General features: G+C 44.5%; 1 long non-coding RNA gene across 1 annotated transcript; it reads right to left on the reverse strand.

Annotated features, from left to right (window-relative positions):
* Window positions 1-2,511: 2,511 nt before the first annotated feature.
* LOC144888296 (uncharacterized) lies at window positions 2,512-11,121 on the reverse strand. Its single transcript, XR_013620891.1, has 3 exons — window positions 10,903-11,121; window positions 5,193-5,229; window positions 2,512-2,540 (listed from the first exon to the last, which is right to left on the reverse strand). It is a non-coding gene; the product is annotated as an uncharacterized LOC144888296 (long non-coding RNA).
* Window positions 11,122-26,607: the final 15,486 nt, after the last annotated feature.

Genomic DNA, 26,607 nt, shown 5'->3' on the forward strand with positions numbered 1-26,607 from the left:
TTTTGTTGACCTTTGGCCTATGTTGACCTTTTGGCCTATGTTGATTTGAAAAATAGTTGGTGGTTGAATTCCGTGATCCGATATGTAAATCGTTTTCAAATTTCAAGTCAATCGGATTAAAAGTGAGGATTTTAGAAATTTGAAAAAAGTGGTTGACCTTTGGCCTATGTTGACCTTTTGGCCGACGCTGATCTCAAAATAGTTGGTGGTTCAATTCAGTTAGATGATATGTAAATCCTCTTCAAATTTCAACTTCATCCCAGCAGTTATGTTTACTTTGAAAATCCGTCTTGAGCTGCGTCACCTGCAATTGATTAAAACACATCAGCAATCATCGCACATCGAGGGAAACATTATCTTATGCTCTTTAGTATCTGTTATTCTGTGGTCAAAGGTCAGACAGTGTGGAGCAAGTCCCACATTGTTCGATAACGGTTGCTTACTTGTTGACGGAACTCAACATCCTGTTGCTCCTGCTTCTTTCGCTGTTCCTGGAGCTGCTGTTCCAATTCAGAATATTTGCTCTCCAGGCCCCGGATGTTTGAGGTCCATATCGTTAATGAGGAGAGAGGGGGAGCATCGGGTGCAGGAGAGGGGAGGGGAGGGGAGGAGGAGGTAGGAAGAGCAGTTGATCGTGTGTCAGAGATTACAGAAGAGTTCCAAGAAAGGGAAGGATGAGGATGAAAGGTTTGATGGTGATGGGATGAGGTACAGTGAGGGGTTCTTTGAGGGGACAGAAGGTTGGGGGAGGTGGAGGTATGAGATAGAAGGGAGATGAAGTCGGGAGGAGGCAGCTTTGAGGAGGTGGGAGGGGGGAGAATTGGAGAGGGAGGGGTTGGGGGGAGTTTTGAAGGGGAGGGGTTAGGGGGGAGTTTCGGAGGGGAGGGGCAAGGGGGGAGTTTAGAAGGGGAGGGTCAAGGGGGGAGATTTGTAGGGGAGGGGCGAGGGGGGAGTTTAGACCGTGGATGATTCATGAAAGACGAACATTGATAACAAATTGGGTTATTTGTGATTTCCGCGTCAGCGATCCGTTTAAGAACGACAGAGGAGGGGTGGAACGAATGTGAATTTAGATCATGGAGTGATTTGGAATCATAAGAGATGGAATTTTTTTTTGAAGTGGACTGAGATCGTTGCTCCCATTCCTCGAACTTCCTGTTCATTTCTTCCACTGCCTTTACAGTTTCGTTGTTTTTCAAGACCACTTCATCCCAGTCGTTGTCTTTACTTTGAAAATCCGTCTTGAGCTGCGTCACCTGCAAGTGATTAAAACACATCAGCAATCATCGCACATCGAGGGAAACATTATCTTATACTCTTTAGTATCTGTTATTCTGTGGTCAAAGGTCAGACAGTGTGGAGCAAGTCCCACATTGTTCGATAACGGTTGCTTACTTGTTGACGGTACTCAACATCCTGCTGCTCCTGCTTCTTTCGCTGTTCCTGGAGCTGCTGTTCCAATTCAGAACATTTGCTCTCCAGGTGTGAGCGATCCATCAAAAGTGCTTCAATCCGTGAAGTCATCTCATCCAATTGATTATCCGTTGATTTCACCTGCTGAGATACCAGCTCGACCTGTGCAGCAGAAACATGACAGTGTCACTGACAGGAATGTTTCTGTTTTCTGTTCTACATTCCAATGAATAGTCTTCCATTTGTAAATGTCTCACAAGGAGCACGACCCCTGCGAGGTGTTAAAACTCATTAAATCATGTGGAGGTGAACATGATGTTCACCCCATTGACATCTGTAGTCCCACATGCTTGATAACGGTTCCTTACTTGTTGGAAGCTCTCAACGTTCTTCTGTTGTTCTTCCTCATTCCATTGCCGTTGTTTCTGGAGCTGAAGTTGTACTTTTGGCAACTTGATCGAAACTTTTTCGAGTTCGTCTGAAAGGACCTTGTTTTTCACTGTGAACTCATTACCTTGTTCATCCTTCACGTCCAATCGTTGTGAAAGTGCATCAACCTGTGAGGTAGAAACATGACAGTGTCATCGACGAAGTTTCTTGTTTTCTATTCTACATAACCAGAAAGAAACCCAGTGACGGGTTTGAAAGAAAATTCAAGACCACACAGCTCACCATTACGCACTCCTTCTCATCATCAATCAAAAAACATCAATACATTATGGAGGTGTCCCTCTCAAGTCTAAACTAGAATCAACTCTGGTTAAAGGTGGAAGGTTCACATGGAATTTCACAAATTCCAAACAACGGTCTTGCATTTGTAAATGTCTCATTAGCAGCACGACCCCTGCGAGGTGTTCAATCTCATCAGAACACGTGGAGGTGAACATGATGTTCATCATCTTGGCATCTGTAGTCCCACATGCTTGATAACGGTTCCTTACTTGTTGGAAGCTCTCAACGTTCTTCTGTTGTTCTTCCTCATTCCATTGCCGTTGTTTCTGGAGCTGAAGTTGTACTTTTGGCAACTTGTTCGAAACTTTTTCGAGATCGTCTGAAAGGATCTTGTTTTTCACTGTGAACTGATTGACTTGTTCATCCTTCACGACCAATCGCGAAAGCAACTCGACCTGTGCAATAGAACACATTGCGTCATGAAGAGATGGAAATAACATAATGAAGAAACATCAATAAAGACTAGAACGGCACTCGGTAGAGCGCAAACCTCCGCCAGGCTGAACAGTTTATGTTTTGTATCCCACTGATAGGCCTGATCTGGATTCGGACCTGAACCAAAATCGAATTGGCTTGCTCTTGTCACTTAACCAACTCGTCCACCAAGTTTCGTCATAACTCGTCCATAACGTTTTTAAATATCAGGTTTTTATCGTTTTTCACCCAATCTCTCAATGGTGAAGAATCACTTAAAATTTAAATAATTCTCGTATCTGAATCAATATTCAGATCTTCACCAACAACGAATCGATTAATCCATGTCACACACCCAACCGGTCCTCCAAGTTTCGTCCAAATCAGTCTATAACTTTCTGAGACATCCTGCTATATGTCGGTTTTGGCCCTATCTCTCAATGGTGAAGAATCACTTTAAAAATTCCACTAGCCAGATCTGAATCTGGATCTTCACCAAAATCTAATCATTTCGTCCTTGTCATATACACTACCTCTCTACCAAATTTCGTTTGAATCCGTTCACAACTTTTTGAGATGTCTTCTTCACAAACAAACAAGAAATATGTCGTGCACAGCACGATACTTGCGAAATTCCTAAAATAAGTTGTTGGCCTATGATGACCTCAAAAATAATTTGTGGTTGAATTAATGACCAGATATGCAAACCCCACTTCATGTTTCAAGTTAATCGGATGAAAAGTGAGGATTGTAGAAATTTCGCCTATGTTGACCTTTTGGCCTATGTTGACCTCAAAAATAGTTGATGATTGGTTTCAATGACCAGATATGCAAATCCTATTTAGATTTCAAGTCAATCGGATTAAAATTGAGGATTTTAGAAATTTGATAAAGTTGGTCGACCTTCGGACTATGTTGACCTTTTGGTCGATTTTGATCTCAAAAATAGTTGATCGAATTCAGTTCACTCACATAAAAATCCTATTCAAATTTAGTCAATCTGATGAAAATTGAGGATTTTAAAAATTGGAAATGGTTGTTGACCTTTGACCTTTTGGCCTATGTTGACCTCAAAAATAGTTGGTGGTTCAATTCAGTTGGCTGATATTAAAATCATGTTCAAATTTCAAGTCAATCAGATGAAAATTGAGGATTTTAGAAACTTTAAAAATAAGTGGTTGACATTTGGCCTATGTTGACCTTATGATGTATGTTGATCTCAAATATAGTTGGTGGTTGAATTCAGTTCGATGATATGAAAATCCTATTCAAATTTCAAGACAATTGGATGGAAATTGGGGATTTTAGAAATTTGGCCTATGTTGACCTTTTGGCTAATGTTAACCATTTGGCCGATGTTGACCTCAAAAATACTTGGTCGTTGAATTCAGTGACCATATGTGCAAATCCTCTTCAAATTTCAAGACAATTGGATGGAAATTGGGGATTTTAGAAATTTGGCCTATGCTGACCTTTTGGCCTATGTTGACCTCAAAAATAGTTGATGATTGGTTTCAATGACCAGATATGCAAATCCTATTTAGATTTCAAGTCAATCGGATTAAAATTGAGGATTTTAGAAATTTGATAAAGCTGGTCGACCTGAGGACTATGTTGACCTTTTGGTCTATTTTGATCTCAAAAATAGTTGATTGAATTCAGTTCACTCAAATAAAAATCCTATTCAAATTTAGAGTCAATCTGATGAAAATTGAGGATTTTAAAAATTGGAAATGGTTGTTGACCTTTGACCTTTTGGCCTATGTTGACCTCAAAAATAGTTGGTGGTTCAATTCAGTTGGCTGATATGAAAATCATGTTCAAATTTCAAGTCAATCAGATGAAAATTGAGGATTTTAGAAACTTTAAAAATAAGTGGTTGACATTTGGCCTATGTTGACCTTGTGATCTATGTTGATCTCAAAAATAGTTGGTGGTTGAATTCAGTTCGCTGATATGAATATCCTATTCAAATTTCAAGTCAATCGGATGGAAATTGGGGATTTTAGAAATTTGGCCGATGTTGACCTTTTGGTAATGTTGACCTTTTGGCCTATGTTGACCTGAAAAATACTTGGTAGTTGAATTCAGTGACCATATGTGCAAATCCTCTTCAAATTTCAAGTCAATTGGATTAAAATTGAGAATTTTAGAAATTTGACAAATTTGGTGACCTTTGGCCTTTGTTGACCTATTGACCCCAAAAACAATAGGCTTCTTGCTTATTACAAACTCTACCGTTTGCTGAAGTTTTGTGAATGTCGGTTGAAAATTGTGATCTGTAGGCGATTGACAGACATTCAAACAGACAGACAGACTGACAGACAGAATACAGACAGAATACAGACAGAATACAGACAGACTGACTGACAGACAGACAGACAGACAGAGACAGAATAACGCACAAGACCAACCAATATAATGAGAAATCTTCGATTTTCGCAAGTAACAAACAAACAGACAGGGGTGAAAAGAACCTCCATGCACCTTCGTGGCGGAGGTAATAATAATTTTTCAAATGGAAGCAAAGATAATGATTAATTAGTGGAATTTAGTGGATTCAACTCTCCTTGTTGCATCTCTGCAACTTCCTTTTGTTGAAAGTTCTCCAGCAATGGCCGCTCTTTGTTTACCTTTTTTTTTTGTTCGTACTTCCGGCCACATTCAAAACTGCAGAAACAAAGACAAAGCTTGTGAGTTCGAGAAAAAAGTATGATTTTCAAAAGATGAAGAGCATGTTCCATTGTTATCGGATATAAAACATTGAGCTTGCAGGTAAGCCCAGTGTTGGCTTTACAGTTAAGATAACTGGCTGAAGATCTTAGGGTAATGAGTTCCAGACCCCTGTTGAACCGTTAAATAGCACCAGGTGTGAGACTCAGCCTGTCATCCTTCCAAGGTCGGTAAAATAAGTACCGTACCCGATTACTGGAAACAGGGGGCACTGCATCAGTGGCATAGGTGCACTCCCAGCAATGATGCAACCAACACCCACAGGCTGCATACAAAAGAATAACAAGAAGAAAAAGACATAAAATGTCAGAGGTCCCGTGCTTTTACTAATGTTGCTGTACAGAGTTGAAGGTCGCCAGTCAGCCACCTTTGATCGAATTACAAACCAAGATGTTCTACATATGTATTCTCTCATATATTGTCTTTGTACCGAGTTTGAAGAAAATCGGTCCACGCATGTCGAGAAATGGTTGGGGTCACGTTTAAGAAGCAAATTGGCTGCCAGTCGGCCATTTTGGATCTGATCTTGAAAAATAAAAGACAGCCACATGGAAGCCATCATTCATGATATGTGTGCCAAGTTTGAACTACATGGGTAAATTCAAGTCCGAGAAATGGTTGAGGACGTGTTCAGCATCGGGTTTTTTACAACTAAAATGGCCGCCAGTTGGCCATCTTTGTTCACATCGCGAAACAAAATGATGTGCACATGGATACCATGATGTATTGTTTTTGTGTCAAGTATGAACAAAATCGGTCCACACCCTTCCGAGATATGGTTGCAGACGGATGGACAGATGGATTGATGGACGAGACCGAATCCATAACCCCCATTTTGGACGAAGTCCAGCAGGGGCTAATGAAGCTCTTATCTCCCTCTGAAGGCTCAGACTTCATTATGAGCAGTTGGAGGTTTCACCAAAATAATTGTTCCTGCTCTTCCTCATCCCTTTTCCTCATTTACTCTTCCTTGCTTTTCCTCTTCCAAAATAATAAACCGAGGCCATTATTGTTAATTAAGCAAAAAATTACCTGGAACAGAGAGGATCTGTTCAGGTGGCTGGTAGGATGGCTTCGAGGTAAGCACACTCACCTCCAAGCTCTCAAGAGACTGTTGCCTGTGGGACCCCCCTCTGAACCTGTATGGAACTCCATGTATAGCAAGCTCATAAGTAAAAGATCTGGTGATCTCCAATGGAGACTGATCCACTGGATAGTCCCCTCCAATAAGTTAATCAACCATTTCTCTCCTACATCCACATGTTGCCCATTCTGCATATGTACGGAGGACGTGTTCCACGCCTTCATTAATTGTGTGAGATTGGTTCCTTTGTTTCGGTGGTTTAATCTTGTGGCACACAGAATGAAGGTTGTTTTCTCGTTGCGTTCTTTTATTTTCGGCTTTAATGCCAAGTCAAGCAAGGAAAATATGTTAATGAGGTTTCTTGTCGCAACAGCCAAGCTGGCAATATATCTCTCAAGAAGGGAGAAATTGAACGGTAAACCTGCCGGGGAATGCAATGTAATGTTGTTTTTCAATGCCCTCGTGTCAGCAAGACTTAAACTAGAGTTTTGTTTCTATAAGGATGCAAACAATCTTGATGAATTCACCAATACTTGGTGTCATGAAGGGTTGTGTGAGGTTCGTGAGAACCAACTGGTAATATTTTTGTAGGTTGTATAAAGTTAATGGTTTATTTTGGCAAATTGTGTGCCGTGATACTTCTGTAACCTTTTCGTTTCATTGCTTTTTCATGTATTTATGATTGGTGTGAAGATATAAATACATTTTTTTGTATTATTTTGATAATAAAAGGACTTCAAAAGTCAAAAAAGTCTCTTTCAATCTGTGTACCGTCCCTTGGATGGATGTTAAACTGGGCGTGCCGTCTACCGGCATTCGTTGATGGACGGTAAAGATCCCATGGTGTCCTTAATGAAGAGCGGACATCCCCCGGCTAACCCCATCATAATGTTGGAATAACAGTGGCCATTATAAGAAGAAATGGAGAAGACAGGATTTATTCAGGAGAGTGATCTGAGGGAGTATTCTGATGAAAGACGGAATGATAGTGTTGTGGAAATGGTTCATAGGGGTTAATATTAAAAGCTGAGCAATAGTTATTTACATATTGTATGTATTAGCATAAGAGTGAGGCAATTATGCATCGATATTCGTATAGAAAGCTGTAGCCTTCCCTCCTAATGTTTTTTTTATTGTTTGTTTGTTTTGTTGTAAACAAGATCGAGGCTCGTGTGAGAGCGAACAACAATCACAACAAAAAAAAGGATCACACAAAACATACAATAATGGGAGTGGGAGATAAGATGGGGAGATAAAGGGAACAACTCAAGTACAACAGCAGAGAACAGGGACATCAGCAGATGTGGGGAGGGGAGGAAGGGGGAGGGGGGAGAGGGCTTGGGGGGAGGAGGCATGGGAAGGGGGAGGGGGGGGTGGGAGATGTATAAAACACATGGACACTGCTCGGACCTCCAGGAAAGAAGTCGGCATTTCAAAAAAGTGGATCTGGGATGAATTAGCGGGGGTAGAAAAGATCAAGGTTTTGGATGGTGGAAGATAAGAAATGGTGGTGAACAGCTGTTTTAAAGACCTGGAGGGAGGAGTGGGATTGAAGCAAGTGAGGGAGTTTATTCCAGAGGCGGGAGTAAAGAGGAATGAAAGAGTGAAGGTGAGCAGAGGGTCTTGATTTTGGCAATTTCACCAGAAGAGGGTTGCTGGCAGATCTTGTGCGACCTGCAGGAATATTTGGGGGACAGAGCACAAACAGAGCTGGGGGAGCCAGGCTGGATAGGAGTCGGTAGAAGACAGAAAGACCACCTACCTGCCTGCGGTGAATGAGTGAAAGGCCCTCACAATCAGCTTCATTGCGGGAGATTCCAATGATTCTGAAAGCTTTGTTCGCTGTTGTTCGCTCCAAGCCAGGTGTGAGGCAGGAGCACCAGCCCAGAGGAGAGAACAGTATTCCATTGAGCTGTGGATGAAAGCCTTGTATGTGCTGAGGAGCTCAGGTGTGGCAAGGAAGGACTTCGCACTGCGGAGGATGCCCAGTCGGCGACTGGCTTTGGAGGCCAGCTTGGAAATGTGGTTTTCCCAGGAAAGATCATGGCAGATAGTGAGACCCAAAAGCTTGAGTGACAGAACTTCTTGGAGACGATTGTTGAGAAAATAGATGGGAGGGTTGTCCAGTCGGTCTTTTCGGAGAGACATCGTAAGAGTGTGAGATTTGTCCGGATGGAAAGACATGTTCCACTTGTTTGACCAGTCTGTGATTTTGTCCAGGTTTGCAGAGAGTGAGGAGGCTGCAGACTGCCGATCTGAGGGATTAAAATAGCTTTTCCCTTAAATTCCTGATTAATGTACTTTCCTTTGTAATCTGTCCGACATGTGTTTTAAGAGAGAATTCTGCCTCACACAGGCACAGGTTTTGGTGGGAGGGGGAGTCCCGGATATTTTCCCTGAACACTTGAGGATGGGTCAAGAGGATCAGGGAAGGGGCTCCCCCCTGATTAATGGCTGAACGACCAATATGTGCCACAGGGTGTAGCCAAGTGACGGAATATGGTGGGGCGTGCACCAAAGGGATAAAGATGGGTGCAATGCAAAAGGGCACCGGAAGGATATGCACCTTGGTCTACGTTGTGGAAGCTTTTCTCTTTGTTCACGGTCTCACTTCAGACACATCCTGCCACATCAGCACTTCCCCACCCGAAGCCTGCAGTCCTGCCTGTAATCTCCTGAGGTCCCACCTGCAGCTCTCCTCCATCGTGCCTGCCTGAATACGATCTGACCTCGGCACAAGACCGAACTTGCTCCCCGCCATCTCACATCTTTCCCTCTGGGACTTGCTGTACTCGAACGAGCACATCGACGGTATTTTCAGTCTAGACTTGGTGTGTCTTAAGGTCTTATCGTTAGCTAATCATGGACCTATCGTACGACCCCCCATGCATGTGGTGTATAATAGTTGTATAGTAATTGTACAGCCATTGATTAATTTCGTTATCCCTCCCCTGTTGTTTAAGAGACTTTACAAAGTAACTGGGTCTCTGTCGAGTGATTTGAGCTGCCCTGATCATAAGCCACAGCATGGCTCTTGGTCATCCGTGAAAAGACCGATTGTGTTCAGGAGCGACTCGCGTCCCATACAAAATGTACCCCCGCATCCGGCGCAGCAAAACTGCTCATGCCGCCAATCAGTGCTGGGCACGAGGAACGTACCAGCACGTTGCTCTACCGGCTCAACCATTTCACCAAAGTGCGGTGGAGAGCCATCTAAGCCCTCCACTCTCGTCGGGGCGTCTGAACCGGCATGACCACTTTAATCGTGGTTCGTCGGGATTCGGACAGGGAACTGGCCCGGGCCAGCCGATTGTAACATTATTTCATGTTTCCACGACAGGTTTGACTGGTGAGTGAATGTCACCTTTCAAGGAGGTCCATGATCTGGTACTTCCTGTTGTCACTGGACCAGACCTTCGTTTGTCAGACTTGATTATTCGTAAGAATTTTATGTAACTCGTTTCAAATTTCCAAGCTATCTTGTCCCCTTGGATGAAGGCATTGTAAATACTAGGGCATGCCCGTACTATATATATATCTAAAAGTATATCCCCCCCCCCCCTCTATTTACATGCAATGGTTTGGTCCAAAGCTAACGGCTTGCGAGTACGGTGACAACCCCCCCCCCTCTATTTACATGAAATGGTTTGGTCCAAAGCTAACGGCTAGCGGAGTTTGGTAAAGAAATCGCCATAGCGTGCACAAATGCGCAGGAAAGCGAAAGAATCGCAAATTAGTTTTAATTAGTTTTAAAACATAGTTTAACGCCAACATAGCGGCAACATAGTTTGCCAACGTGAAATAAATGAATACGCTCTCAAATGTGCCAAAAAAAAAAAAAAACGCTACCCGTACGCTCTACCCCGCCCGTACGCCCGTAAACAAAAAAAACAACGCTCTTCGCTTCCGCCCTTCGCTCTGACTGAATTGGGAGAAATAATGCGCATAAGAAATCGAGAAATTATTATTTTCTCCGGAAGAAATCGAATTACGTACCGTAATGGCGCACGCGCTGGGCTCAGCATCAGCTCGCTCTCACATCGGCCACGCCTACGCAATAACGCGTTCTGTGATTGGATGCCGGAAGTGCAGTCCTCACTGTCCGGAAGGTCGTATATCGCAGTTACGATGAATCGCAAATTAGTTTTTATTAGTTTTAAAACATAGTTTAACGGCAACATAGTTTGCAAACGTGAAATAAATGAATACGCTCTCAAATGTGCCATCCGAGGCAGAGTGTGTCCGCCACGTTCGGCACACGCGATAGCTCGCTGCTCTCTGATTGGTTGAATCGTTTTTTGGACATAGCTCGGTAAGTAATTGTCCGATTAATATGAAACCTTGAAAAGGCACATCCTCGGGTCCCCAGCAATATACCTGGCAAGTTTCAAGTATATCGGACCGGTAGTTGTCGAGAAACAGCGGTCACAGACATACAAACAAACAAACAAACGTACAAACAAACATACACACAGAGATTACTGGAATTATAGATAGATTGATGAAAAGTCACTCGTGTTCTTTACCAGTGCTTGCAGGGCTTCTTTTTCCGGTGTCTATTCTTCCTGAACCAACACCATGGTCCAAATGAAATTACCCATATTAATAATAATAGGGCAGATGCGATGAACGCGACATCGCAAATCTTGGGCATCACTCCTTCCTCGACAGCATGATTCTGGAAAATCCATGGAAAATAGACAAGGGCAGGTACAAGACAAAAGTTTATTTCATTTGAAATTAAACTAAACAATATTTTTACAACTAGTACACCCGCTCACTTCGGCAGAGGAAAAAGGGTTATTCCTCTTTGGGGTATGTAGATTGCAGTAGATCTATGGTCGGATCTCAAGAACATTGGGTGTGTGTTCATTTACCAAGTTTCTTGTCAAGAGATCGCCAAATGGTTTAAGCATTTGAGCAAGCACTCCATCCAAAACCGTTAAGGAATGGCTGGATTGGCAAGCGCTAGCTAGCTGCTTGGTAAAGGAGCACAACCTGAGCTTGTCCCTTTCAGTTTCGTATCAAACAGCAGGAGCAAGTTTCAAAAGTTCGCTACGAAAAATGTCACGGTAGCGGCAGAAAGGGCCATGTTATTAACCCAACATATGTGGGTTATATAGAGCACAGTAGATCTTTGCTCAGTTCTGCAAGTAAACCTAACTTCACGGATGTCGGGATTCCTTCAAATTTCTTCATTTAGTGTTATAAAGAGCATTAGCGACTGTTTAAAAAGCTAAGCATATGTGTTTGAGGTCTTTAATATTTTTACTTCCTGCAGAAGCCGTTGCTCCCACGGAAACGCCATTATAACTATATAAACATCGATATATATATCGATATACACGTCATCACTGCAACATAAACGCCTTGGGGAAGTGGGACAATATTAGTATTAATATTGTTTTGTAATAACATTAACAATATGCGATTATCATTAATTTTGTTATTAAAAGCGTCTTTGGAAAAACTCTGCATTAAATCTTCTTCTTTGGACGAACGCCATGAAAAAGCGAATTTAACATTGATATACACCTCAACACTTACCCCATTGACGGCAATGGCGGGGAAAACCCGCTCGGGGAAGAAACCCCCCTTGGAAGGGGGCAAATGAATGCGCTACAACCATCATTATGTAATCCTTCGTCATCCTGTCAAGTTTGGTTGAGATTGGATAAGTAACGACGGAATGTATTGGCGTCAAACATTCATCAGACAGACAGACACGAAATGGCGTATTTTAGAATGCTTATTTTACAAAATCCCTTTTCGAAGACAACTCTTGGAATCTTCGATTTCTCCAAAAAGTGATTTCAGATAACATAGCCAATGTGAGAGGATTGGCCAATCAGTGGGACCTCATGAGATACCAGTGGAAGTCTGGACCTGCCTCGGTGAATATGAGGTTCAGGTGTCCAATAAACGGTTTAACTGTTATTATATGAGAGGAAATTCCAAAGGAATGGAGGGAAAGCATTCCAGTTTCTATATTTAATCGTCCAGTTGAAGATAATAGAATATATTTTGAGAAAATGTCCCAAACTGATCATGAAAAATGTACCAAACAAATATTTGAATCACACCTGATGGTTCACTCACACCTTCCACGGCTATTTCGACCAATCGAATTCCCTCTCGAATCAAAAAACAAGACAAAGTCAACGTGGGATTCAGCACCTCGCACCTCATGTTAGCTCTTCCAATCCATCAAACAAAACGGTATTTACACCTTATTATCTCTTACAATCCTACTTACCTGCTGCCATGGTCGGAATGTCACCGAAGAAACAAAAATGAAAATGGCGGCTTGAAGTAACATCGTCACTCGGGAACACCAACTCACGAAATGAGAATTCCCATTGTGACCTCGAACAAGCAATCACCCTGACGTCACAATACACCAACGGACCGTGGCTCCACCCCCTAATTTGCATCCCTCACATTGATCGTCCCGATCTTCACGTGTATAATTATTTATTTATTTTTGCTCCGATTAATCTCTTTCGGAGAGAACCACGTGACCCAAGGTTTATGAACAACGCGGTCTTTGTTCCTCCAAATCTTTTAGACGAACGAGGACAGGATTTTTAAAACGTTCAGTTTGATAAGTTGGGACACAACAGACATGTGTGTGTTCCTTTCATTTATGTTATTCATGACAAAGCTTGGAATAAAGGTGCTTGCAGTGAGTAATGGTGCACGGTATTATTCGTTTATGTATCTTTGTGACAAGTTTGAAACATCGGGGCAATACCTCTGGCGCTCACCTGGTGGAATAAACAGTATACTGCACTGACTAAAGGTATTTTAAACCAATTTCAATGGTTGCTCGAACACAGGGCAGAAGGTAGAATCATACTAACATAATCATAAGACTTCAAAGAAACAAACAAAAAAAATACCTATTTTGGGGGGCAACCCTCCCCCCCTCCGTGTATAATACCGTGCACCCCCTCCCCTCCCTCTCCCACCACACGTACCTCCTCAGACTCCAATTTTTCCAATGCTTTGAGCAAACGTTGGTACATCACGGATGATGACGGTTGTGGTAAAGTTTCATCAGAATTGCAAATGTAGTTTCTGAGAAGAAAGCAAATACCTATTTTGGGGGGCAAGCCCCCCCCCCCCTCCACCATATACCACCTTAGACCCCGATTTTTTTAATGCCAGGAACAAACTTTGGTACAACACAGGTGATTAAGGTTGTGGTCAAGTTTAATCAGAATTGCAAATGTAGTTTCTGAGAAGAAAACAAATACCTATTTTGGGGGCAACCCCCCACCCCCATAGATCCCTTGGACCCCAATTTTTTTTTAATGTCGTGAACAAACTTTAGACACAACACAACAAATATCATTTGTGCCAAATTTGATCGCAATCCCATCAGCAGTTTCGGAGAAGAAGTTTCAAGTGTTTGCAGATGGACGGACTGATGGACTGACGGACTGACGGACTGACTGACGGACGGACTAACGGATGGACTGACGGACGGACGGAGGGACTAATGGACGGACGGACTGACGAGCGGACTGACGGACTGACAGGCTGACGGAGTGACGGGCGGACGGATGGGCGGACAGACTGACGGTCGGATTGACGGACGGACTGACTGACGGACGGACTGACGGACGGACGGACTGACGGTCGGACTGATGGACGGACGGACTAATGGACGGACTGACTGACGGGCGGACTGACGGTCTGACTGACTGATGGGCTGATGGGTGGACAGACTGACAGGCAGACGGACTGACGGACGGACTGACGGACGGACTGATGGGCGGACTGACGGACTGTTGGACGGACGGACGAATGGACGGACTGACGGGCGGACGGACTGACGGACTGACGGGCGGACGGACGGACGGACTGACGGATGGACGGACTGACGGACTGACGGGCGGGCGGACGGACGGGCTGGCAGACGGACTGATGGACGGACTGATGGACGGACTGACGGGAGGATGGGCGGATGGACTGACGGACTGACGGGCGGACGGACAGACTGACGGACTGATGGACTGACGGACGGATGGACTGACGGCTGGACGGGCTGACGGAAGGACGGACGGACGGCTGGACAGGCTGACGGAAGGATGGACGGACGGACTGAAGGGCGGACGGTCTGGTGGACGGATGGATGGATGGACTGATGGACTGACGGACGGTCGGACTGACGGAAACGGACTTATGGACCGAAGGGCGGATGGACTGACGGACTGATGGATTGATTGGGCGGACGGACTGACGGACTGACGGACGGACTGACTGACGGACAGACGGACGGACGGACTGACAGACTGACGGACGTACGGACGGATGGACGGACTGATGGGCGGACAGACTGACGGATCCATCCAACCGAACGATACATCCATCCACCCCAATCCATCAATCCACCCATTCATCCACCCCATGCATCCACCCCATCCATCCACCCATACACCCCATCCATCCATCCATCCACCCCATCCATCCATCCATCCACCCATGCATCCATCCATCCACCCATGCATCCACCCCATCCATCCACCCCATCCATCCATCCATCCCATCCACCTATCCACCCCATCCATCCACGCATCCATCCACCCCATCCATTCATCCATCCACCCATCCATCGATCCATCCACCCATGCATCCATCCATCCACCCATGCATCCATCAATCCACCCCATCCATCCACCCATCCATCCATCCACCCCATCCATCCATCCATCCACTCATCCATCCACCCCATCCATCCACCCACCCATCCATCCACCCCATCCATCCACCCCATCCATCCATCCATCCATCCACCCCATCCATCCATCCACCCCATCCATCCATCCATCCACCCCTTCCATCCACACCATCCATCCATCCATCCACCCATCCATCCAGCATCCATACATCTAGCATCCACCCCATCGTAATTTTTTTGCATATCATTACATATCGACATAAGAACCAACCCCCGTCTCCAACCAAAACCATCACCATCGTCATTGTTTAAGGCTACATTGATTTTACACTGGATGTACTCCCAGAGTTCCGGGACCCCCCCGCCTTCCCCATCTCCAAGTTTTCTGTGCAGTTTTTGGGATCCCTGCACAAGTCCTAAAGTGGGGGGAGGGGTTTTTGTAAAATGTATTCTTTGAGACCTCCACCCTCCACCTGTGCGTCGCATTACCATGGATACTTCGATCGCGATTCCCCAGTATCTATATTATAATAGCCGTAGATGATTCTGTCTGTCTGTCTGTCTATCTGTTGGGTGTCTGTCCGGGGTGTGGCTTACTCGGTTTGCAGAGTAGCTCCACCCATAGCTCCACCCATTCTGGGAGTGGCTATAAACAAATATCCACCATTTTATTAACTCGCATAGCTTTGAGTCCTGTTTTGTAGGCCCGTGGTGTCTTGCTCTCCCCCAGTTTTATTTCAAATCAAATTCGATAAATCATTTCATTTTTCACAGTCGCTAACATAGTTTTAGACTCGGTTGAAAAAAAACGGGAAGAAAATCCGATGAAAGTTGCCGTTTATAGAACGAAATGAATTCTCAAAGGCCTGTAACTTCAAGGCCATTGAGTCTCTCTCACGCCTTTATCTCCAATCTAACTCACCATATGATTTCATTTTTATCGATGGTTTTACTTTTAGACTCGGTGTCAGCAATAATTGAGAACAATCCACACACGCGGGAAAATGCAGAGATATATTTTTTAAAATCGCGTCATGGTGTATCATACACCGCCCAACATGACACCGCCGGCAATGTGTCGATATATATTAAAAATTCGCTTTTGCTTTTCCGTTATGATATATTACTATTTCGTTTGATGATAGTCGTCACAAAAACGTCAACAATGATGCCGACATATATTTCTTCGTTTTTATTTCATTCAACATATTAGCCGGAAGTAAAATATGTTTCAGGAAATTACCGAGAGATATTTCTTCGTTTTTTTTATTAGTTATGTGCGCATACACTTTAAATAGGTTTATTTGAAATCTTTAATTTTCCACAAACATTCCACACACGCGGGAAAATGCAGAGATATATTTTTTAAAATCGCGTCATGGTGTATCATACACCGCCCAACATGACACCGACGGCAATGTGTCGATATCTATTTTAAATTCGATATATCATTTCATTTTTCACAGTCGCTAACATAGTTTTAGACTCGGTTGAAAAAAAACGAGAAGAAAATCCGATGAAAGTTGCCGTTTATAGAACGAAATGAATTCTCAAATGCCTGTAACTTCAAGGCCATTGAGTCTCTCTCACGCCTTTATCTCCAATCTAACTCACCATATGATTTCATTTTTATCGATGGTTTTAGAGTCGGTGTCAGCAATAATTGAGAACATTCCACACACGCGGGAAAATGCAGATATATATTTTAAAATCGCGTCATGGTGTATCATACACCGCCTAACATGACACCGACGGCAACGTGTCGATACATATTAAAAATTCGATATATCATTTCATTTTTCACAGTCGCTAACATAGTTTTCGACTCGGTTGGAAAAAAACGGGAAGGAAATCCAATGAAAGTTGCCGTTTATAGAACGAAATGAATTCTCAAACGCCTGTAACTTCAACTTCAAGGCCATTGAGTCTCTCTCACGCCTTTATCTCCAATCTAACTCACCATATGATTTCATTTTTATCGATGGTTTTGGACTCGGTGTCAGCAATAATTGAGAACATTCCACACACGCGGGAAAATGCAGAGATATATTTTTAAAAATCGCGTCATGGTGTATCATACACCGCCCAACATGACACCGACGGCAACGTGTCGATATATATTAAAAATTCGCTTTTGCTTTTCCGTTAAGATATATTACTTTTTCGTTTGATGACAGTCGTCACAAAAACGTCAACAATGATGCCGACATATATTTCTTCATTTTTATTTAATTCAACATTATTAGCCGGAAGTAAAATATGTTTCAGGAAATTACCGAGAGATATTTCTTCGTTTTTTAAAATTAGTTATGTGCGAATACACTTTAAATAGGTTTATTTGAAATCTTTAATTTTCCACAATATAATTTACTTGCCATTTATCATTTGATGATTACGAGACAAATTCCTCTTGAGGATCGTGACAATTCATGCGCTGCGTGGAAACTTCTATTTCCAAAATGAATGAGACGATCGATGAAGAACGCAGACTTGAACAGGATGCAGCAAGAAAACGAATGAGACGGGCGAACGAGTCCATCGACGAACGTCAATGCAAACTTGCGGGGTCACCCGTGGGAATCCCACGGGCATGGATGTGTGTGACATTTCGACATATTGAGTTAGATGCTGCACATTCATTTTTACAAAATGGTTACTGGCAAGTCATCAGATCCAGAAATGGTGTAAAAACCACCGTTTAGAGGCCATTTTTCCCCGCAAAGCGGGGGTTGGCCTTTTCGGGGACCGTGGTAGTTGTTGTTTTTTTGTCCCCTTTTTGAAGCAATGTTTTACGGCCGGATGCCCTTCCTGACGCCAACCCTTTTTGCCGCCTTCAACGACAAACAGGGAATTACCAGTGAACTGGTACTCAATTAGCCGACCTCGGAAGGATGACAGGCTGAGTCAACCCCCCTGGCATTAATTCGGCGATCGACCGAGATTCGAACCCAGGATCCTAAGCCGGCACCCTAGCCGCTAGCCCAACACCAGAAATGGTGTCATGAACACAATTTATTTACGCACAAGCACAAAAGCAAGACGGGCCGATTTCCGATTCCGACGGGCCGACGGGCGAGACGGGCCGATTTCCGATTCCGACGGGCCGATTTGGAGCAAGAAAAAGAACGAGACGGGAGAAAAAGGAGAGAAACGAGACGGGGAAAGCCGATTGGAGAGGCGAGTGAGGCGCGATTGGAGAGGAGTGTGAGGCGCGATTGGAGAGGAGTGTGAGGCACGATTGGAGAGGAGTGTGAGGCGTGATTGGAGAGGAGTGTGAGGCACGATTGGAGAGGAGTGATTGGAGGGGAGTGTGAGGCACGATTGGAGAGGAGTGTGAGGCACGATTGGAGAGGAGTGTGAGGCGCGATTGGAGAGGAGTGTGAGGCGCGATTGGAGAGGAGTGTGAGGCGCGATTGGAGAGGCGTGTGAAGGATTGCAGAGGAGAGGAGTGTGAGGGATTGGAGAGGTGAGGGATTGGAAAGGAGAGGGATGTGAGGGTTTGGAGAGGAGAGGAGTGCTAGGTGGAGAGAGGAGAGTGTCAGGTGGAGACAGGAGAGTGTCAGGTGGAGACAGGAGAGTGTCAGGTGGAGAGGAGTGAGGGGTCACATATTATGTGAAATAACTAAATTCACACCATTTCTGGATCTGATGACTTGCCAGTAACCATTTTGTAAAAATGAATGTGCAGCATATAACTCAATATGTCGAAATGTCACACACATCCATGCCCGTGGGATTCCCACGGGTGACCCCGCTAGTCTATATAATAATAGCGTAAGGACTCGACTTTGCTATCCCTTTTACGCCGCACCCAGTGACCCGATGCCCACGGCACTAATGGATTTACGATCTACGAACCGCGCTCTTTGTTTATCACTACAGACATACTCGAAAAATCTGAATTAGCCAACGTTGGGGCCCAAAAGCATCTGATTAACTGCCGATACGACGCCATCTTACGACGCCATCGTATTGGCGTCTGCTGGGCGAAGGCGAAGCAAGCCGTCCGCTGATTGGACAGTCGAGTGGTGTGAACATGGGTGGTGTGAACCAAATGGTCTTTTTATTCCCTTGAACATTTTAAATTAGGATATATAAGGAAACGTCTTTATCGTCATTTTAATAAAGTTCAATGGAGTGACGTTGCGATACTCGGGGTGCGTTGCATAAATCCTCGTAACTCAGAGAGGTGTAGCAGGTGGCGAGACGTAAGGAAGCTTAAAGATAACGAGCTGAAACAGACGAACGATATGTCAATCCCTTTCTACACCGAACGGCAATAAAAGTATGAGAGCGGAAAGGCATGGCCTGAGCACTTTGAGCAGAGAGGACTGATTGGACTTAACTTAAAGAGAAAAAATTGGAGCTTAACGGAAGAAGAAGATCCCATGAGCGCTCCCCGATGCCATCCATAATGGTACACTCTATCCATACACCACATCCTCCCTTCCGTGGATGTTCCATGGGTTTCACGTCTTTATCGTCATTTTAATAAAGTTAAATGGAGTGACTTTGCGATACTCGGGGTGCGTTGCATAAATCCTCGTAACTCAGAGAGGTGTAGCAGGTGGCGAGATGTAAGGAAGCTTAAAGATAACGAGCTGAAAACAGACGAACGATATGTCAATCTCTTTCTACACCGAACGGAAATAAAAGTATGAGAGCGGGAAGGCATGGCCTGAGCACTTCCAGCAGAGAGGACTGATTGGACTTAACTTAAAGAGAAAAAATTGGAGCTTAACGGAAGAAGAAGATCCCATGAGCGCTCCCCTTTGCCATCCATAATGGTACACTCTATCCATACACCACATCCTCCCTTCCATGGATGTTCCACGGGTTTCGGCTCGTCTATATAATAATAGCGTAAGGACTCGACTTTGTTATCCCTTTTACGCCGCACCCAGTGACCCAATGCCCACGGCACTAATGGATTTACGATCTACGAACCGCACTCTTTGTTTATCACGTACAGCCATACTCGAAAAATCTGAATTAGCCGACGTTGGGGCCCAAAAGCATCCGATTAACTGCTGATACGACTCCATCTTACGACGCCATCATATTGGCGTCTGCTGGGCGAAGGCGAAGCAAGCCGTCCGCTGATTGGACAGTCATGTGGTGTGAACATGGGTGGTGTGAACCAAATGGTCTTTTTATTCCCTTGAACATTTTAAATCAGGATAAATAAGGAAACGTCTTTATCGTCATTTTAATAAAGTTAAATGGAGTGACGTTGCGATACTCAGGGTGTGTTGCATAAATCCTCGTAACTCAGAGAGGTGTAGCAGGTGGCAAGACGTAAGGAAGCTTAAAGATAACGAGCTGAAAACAGACGAACGATATGTCAATCTCTTGCTACACCGAACGGAAATAAAAGTATGAGAGCGGGAAGGCATGGCCTGAGCACTTTGAGCAGAGAGGACTGATTGGACCTAACTTAAAGAGAAAAAATTGGAGCTTAACAGAAGAAGAAGATCCCATGAGCGCTCCCCTATGCCATCCATAATGGTACACTCTATCCATACACCACATCCTCCCTTCCGTGGATGTTCCACGGGTTTCAGCTCGTCTATATAATAATAGCGTAAGGACTCGACTTTGTTATCCCTTTTACGCCGCACCCAGTGACCCGATGCCCACGGCACTAATGGATTTACGATCTACGAACCGCACTCTTTGTTTATCACGTACAGCCATACTCGAAAAATCTGAATTAGCCGACGTTGGGGCCCAAAAGCATCCGATTAACTGCCAATACGACGCCATCTTACGACGCCATCGTATTGGCGTCTGCTGGGCGAAGGCGAAGCAAGCCGGCCGCTGATTGGACAGGCGAAGGCGAAAGCAAGCGGTCCACAGAGTGGACAATCCAGAGCATGCATTTGTGCCGGTGTCGGCGATGGTTGTTCATATACACACTCTTCATTCTCATCTTTCTTCCTAACTCTTACTCGGACAAGCAAATCCCCTATGCCATCCATAATGGTACACTCTATCCATACACCACATCCTCCCTTCCGTGGATGTTCCACGGGTTTCGGCTAGTAATTTATAATCTCCGTTTGTATGTTTGGTGCAATCCTAAAATGTCCTCCAGTGTGTGCTGATTCGCAGCAGGCGCTCACGGGGATGGATTGTTGTGTTCCGGGTATGATCATCGATCATGTTGATCTGTTCCGTACGGAGATTTGTGTCGGTGCACCTCGGTGACCTCGCTATTCGCTACCATATTGTGTTTTACAGGACACATCATGTTATTAACCAACAAGGCCCTGTGCGTCCTTGGCCTGGCAGCCACCGGTGTGGGTGCGATGTATTACCTGCTTCGCAGCTTCGAGCAGCGATCGCACAAAACCGCCTTCACTGGGATCACCTTGGCTTGGTTCGTGTGTCGATGCACTTTTATTAGTTGTGTTTGTTATTTGAGCTTTACCGTTATTGATGATCTTTTGTTGTTGTTCCTTTTGCTTGCCCGACTACTACTCCGACTACTGTACTACAACTCTTACTCCGACTACTACAACTACTACTCCGACTACTACAACTACTACTCCGACTACTACTACTATTACTACAATAACAACTACTACTACTACTACTACTATTACTACCATAACAACTACTACTATTACTACCATAACAACTACTACTATTACTACCATAACAACTACTACTATTACCACCATAACAACTACTACTATTACTACCATAATAACTACTAATATTACGACCATAACAACTTCTTCTACTACTCCGACTACTACTATTGCTACCACAATAACTACTACTACTACTACCACTACTACTACTACTACTACTACTACTATGCCACGCCATTTTTCTGCTCCTCGAGCCGTGCTATTTTCGACATTTCCTTCTCATCCTCTTCCGTTTTCGTTTGTATTTTTGGTTTATTTGGGTTATTTGAACCGAGTTGGTTCATTTTGTTATTTTACTTTGACGTCCCGTTTGAGTTATTAGTCCTTTTGTGTTTGGGCCTAGCCGCGGCCTGCGGCCGCACCCGTGTGGGACTAGATTTGCCGCGCCCGATTTGTGGCGTATCACAAACTGTTTGACTTCCTTGTTTTTGCTTAATGACCCTTGACTTTCTGTGCTATATTTGCATAGTTTTGGCGATTAAGCCGATAAGTTATTTGCTCAACGCGCGTTTGATTATCCTTTTGAGTTAATCATCAGCATACCGTCCGGTCGTGTTGAAATAAGCAAAAGCTCCCGAACGAGCTCATTGATATTTTTTTTTCCATTTTCATTTGACGGGAAATATACCGTTAATAGTAATCATGCCTCTGGATGGTACGTGGGCAAAAATGGCCGCCACTACCTCTGGTGCAGGTGGGAACCGCCCTGCCCACCCGTTTAAGGCGTTAACAAGGAAGCACGGGGTGAAATGCGAGTTGGGACAAATCACCCAAATAGAGGCCTATGTGAACGCACTCGCTAGTGTGGTTGATCCAGCAACGATAGTTGCAGCCTCGAAAATGTATGGACAAGCTGTGTTCTTTCTTAACTCAGAGGCTGCAGCAAACAAAGCCATTGAGAAAGGGATTAGTGTGGGAGGACTCTTTGTACAAGTCGAGCCACTCTCAAGTCTTGGTACAAGGATAATTATATCTAATATACCCCCTTACGTGCCTGACAATGTCGTGGTGCCTTTCCTGGAACGACTGGGAGTGTTGAGATCACCCATCAAGCCTGTGTCTTTGGGCTGTCATGAGCCCTCCCTACATGTCTGGTCTTTTAAAAGACAAGTATCCATTGAATTGGGAAAGGAGGCTGAATGTGAGGGGTCGTTTGTTATTCCTTTTGACGGAAAGAATTACAGGGTGTTTTATATGACAAACGAACCCCGTTGTTTTGTATGCAAAGCGAAGGATCACAGGAGAGCAGACTGCCCCACCATCATTAAAGAGGTTGCAGCTCCTCAACGTCCAGATCAGCCTCGAGAGGATCCCAGCGTCACTGTAGGTAACCTAAGAGAGGCGGTTGCTCCTTTGTGCTCGAAGGCAGTGGACCCTCAAGAAAGTTCTATACCAGCTTCTCATCCCAACTCTTCTGCTGCCATAAATCAATGGCAGGCAGTGGGAGCAGGGAAGGCAAAGAGAGCACAGAAGAGGAAATCAGAACCCGCAGAGGATGGGACCACGGAACACCCTGGTACAATTGAGGATGACACGGGAAGTAATGTGTCAAAGGGATTTGTAAAGCCTAGTATTCTGAAGGAGAAAAGAGTGGTAACCCAATCTGAAGAAATGGAAGAAGAAGAAGAAGAGGAAACTATTCATCAAACGACAGGATATGGAGAGTCTTCTCTCTCAGATCCACCCAAAGACAGTTTGAAGAATGAACAGGAAGGGAGACCGTCAGGTAGTAAACCCAGCACGGAAAAGACAAACAACCTAGAGGTATCTGACTTGACAGGGCCAAATGATACTGTGATGTTGGCTCCTGAGAAAATGCATCCAATAATAACAACTGCAACGAAGCTTCAAAATAAACCAGGGATTGAAACATCTACAAGAGCAGTTCTGAACCGAAGGATTAACACCGAAGTTTCAAAGGATTCTGAAGTAGCATTCATCGGTGGGACAGACAGAGAGAGGGAACCAGACACACAAGCATCAATAAAGTTGCTGGCACTGACCGACATCTCAGGTGATGTCACTTCACTCACTGTTGGCGCAGAAAGGGGAATAGTTGAGCACATCTCTATTTTACGACCCCAAAAGGTTGGATCTCCTATACCAACTGAGGAGGAGGCATCCATTCCCACAGGTGTAGCAACGTCCGCCGCATCAGAGCGAAAGGAGCGTTCCTCTGCGCCAGAAGATTATGCCAAGTCAGCCTTGAGAGACGACATGGCAGAAGACTTGACACATTGTACAAGTACACCAAAGGAGAAGGATCTGAACCTCCAGACAGCGATGATGAGGAAAGTATTGGTGATGGGGAAGACTATCAAGGGTCACTGACTGGTTTAGAGACAGACCTACCTGCAGGACGCCATTCCTGCATTCCCAGCCAGGAGATACTCGAGTTCCTGGAACAAAGCTTGCATAGCAGGAAGAAAGTGGAAAATGCGCTGAAACGGTGGAAAGATTATGACTTGCTAGTGCATTCCTTGTATACACTAAGGAGAGAGGGACATAAAACAAGGACTTCAGGCTCGGCCGAACAAGCCCAAGTCAGGAAGTTTCTAGCAAAGTTGTTGAGTTACGGGCCTGAATATAAATTCGTTTAGGAGGATGAATTTCACAGAAACAAAACTCTCAATACAATAATGACATCAAACTTACGAATAGGATCATTGAATGTCAATGGCTGTAAGGATGCATTCCGTGTGCACCAGGTATTGTCATTCTGTGTGAAGGAAAAACTTGAAGTAACCTTTTTGCAGGAAACCCACACGACCCCAGAGGCTGCATCCCGATGGGAAAACCAATGGGAAGGCTTGGCCTTTTTCAGTCACCTAACGGACACATCTTTTGGAGTGGCTACCCTCTTTTCACCAAAGAGGAAACCTGAAATACTTGTCGTAAAGGAAGCCAGTGTGGGGCGGTTGCTACATATAAAAGCAAAGTTTGAAGAATTTGTTGTCAATTTCATAAACATTTATGCACCTTGTGTAGGAGTTGCAAGGGGGATTTTCTTCAACCGGTTGCAGAGATTCATGCTCACCTTGCCTGGTGAAGAGTGTGTAATTCTTGGAGGAGACTTTAATTGCACTCTAAACCCCTCCCTTGATCGAATAGGTCAGGAGCCGCATAATCCCTCTGTAAGAATATTACAACAAACCATAACACTGTTAAACTTGAGGGATACTTGGCACATACAACACCCCACAGACAGAACATTCGCGTATACGAGTATCAGAGGTGGTCATATATCACAATCCCGGCTCGATAGAATTTACGTGTCTCACCGTTGGTGTAAGATTGTCAGTGACTCCGGCATAAAAGTTGCCCATTTCACAGATCACAACTTGGCCTGGATTAAGTTTTCCCTGGCGGAAACAAGGCGAGGCCCTGGCTTGTGGCACCTGAACAATGCTTTAAGTCAGGATGAAGCCTTTTTGTCAATCTTTTTGAATTTTGGCAAGCCTGGAGGAATAAAAAAGGAGATTTTTGCTCACTTGGATTCTGGTGGGATGTAGGCAAGGTACGATTGAAATTGCTGTGTCAGGAATACTCGTGTGGATCGAGCAAAACACTTGGGTTAGGGATCAAAAGACTGGAAGAGGAACTGCTGCACCTTGAGAAGCACCTGGCCACACTTACCCCTCCTGAACTGCAGGCATACCAAGAAAAAAAGAGCACCCTTAAAGCATGTAGTCGTGTGAAGGCACGAGGGGCGTATGTGCGCTCTCGTTTGCAGTTTATTTCTGAGGATGAATATGTCCTGAATTATCTCAAAGGGGTGGAAAAACGCAAAGGTCAATTCAGGACTATAGCGAGTGTTCTCGCAGAAGATGGTCTCTTGCTCAATGGCTCTGAGGGTGTTCAAAAACGAATTAGAGCCTTTTACGCTCAGCTGTATTCGGGTAAGAGCACAGATGCAGGTGCAGGTGGCACTTTGTGGATTAGTCTTCCTGAAGCCTCTGTAGAAGACCGGGAGCAGCTGGAGACTCCATTATCTCTGGAAGAATTGAAAACCACCCTGCACAGCCTATCAAGAGATAAATCCCCTGGCATGGATGGCTTATCATGTGAATTCTACACAAAAGTATGGGACTTGGTTGGACCTGATTACCTAAGCGTAGCTCAGGAAGCATGTGATACAGGTATAATGCCCCTTTCTTGGCGTCGAGCGATGCTGGTCTTGATTCCCAAGGAGGGTGACTTGAGAGACTTGAAGAATTACCGCCCTGTGTCTCTGCTGTGTGTGGATTATAAGGTCATGGCTAAAATGTTGTCACTCCGTCTCGGACCAGTCCTGACAAAATTAGTCAGCCGGACCAATCTTATGCCATTCCAGGCAGGACAATACATGACAACATATCCCTTGTCAGAAAACTGATACAGTATGCGGACATGACTCGGACTCAAGTCGGATTTCTTTCCTTGGATCAGGAGAAAGCCTTTGACCAGATGAACCATGAGTATCTGTTTGAAACCTTGCTAACATTTGGGTTGGGGAGGAGATTTGTAGGCATGATTCAGACGTTGTACATGTCGGCAGAATGCCTAGTCAAAGTCAACGGTTTCTTGCTCGCGCCCTTTCCATTTGAGAGAGGAATAAGACAAGGATGTCCCCTGTCCGGCCAATTATATTCCCTATGTATCGAACCCTTCCTTTGTTTGATGAGAAGAAGGCTAACTGGCATTGTGGTGCCACACAACAGGGTCAACCTCAAACTTTCTGCATATGCAGATGATGTTCCCGTGTTTGCCAGTAATGCAAGGGATATGCAAATAGTTTATGATTGTCAGCAGGTCTATTCAGCAGCATCGTCTGCTACAATCAATTGGAGGAAAAGCTCGGGGCTTCTAATTGGACAAATGCAGGTAAAGGAGTTACCAACACTTTT

This window comes from Myxine glutinosa, chromosome 11, assembly GCF_964187855.1.
Source record: "Myxine glutinosa chromosome 11, kmMyxGlut1.1, whole genome shotgun sequence".
In the NCBI taxonomy this organism is placed as follows: domain Eukaryota; kingdom Metazoa; phylum Chordata; class Myxini; order Myxiniformes; family Myxinidae; genus Myxine; species Myxine glutinosa.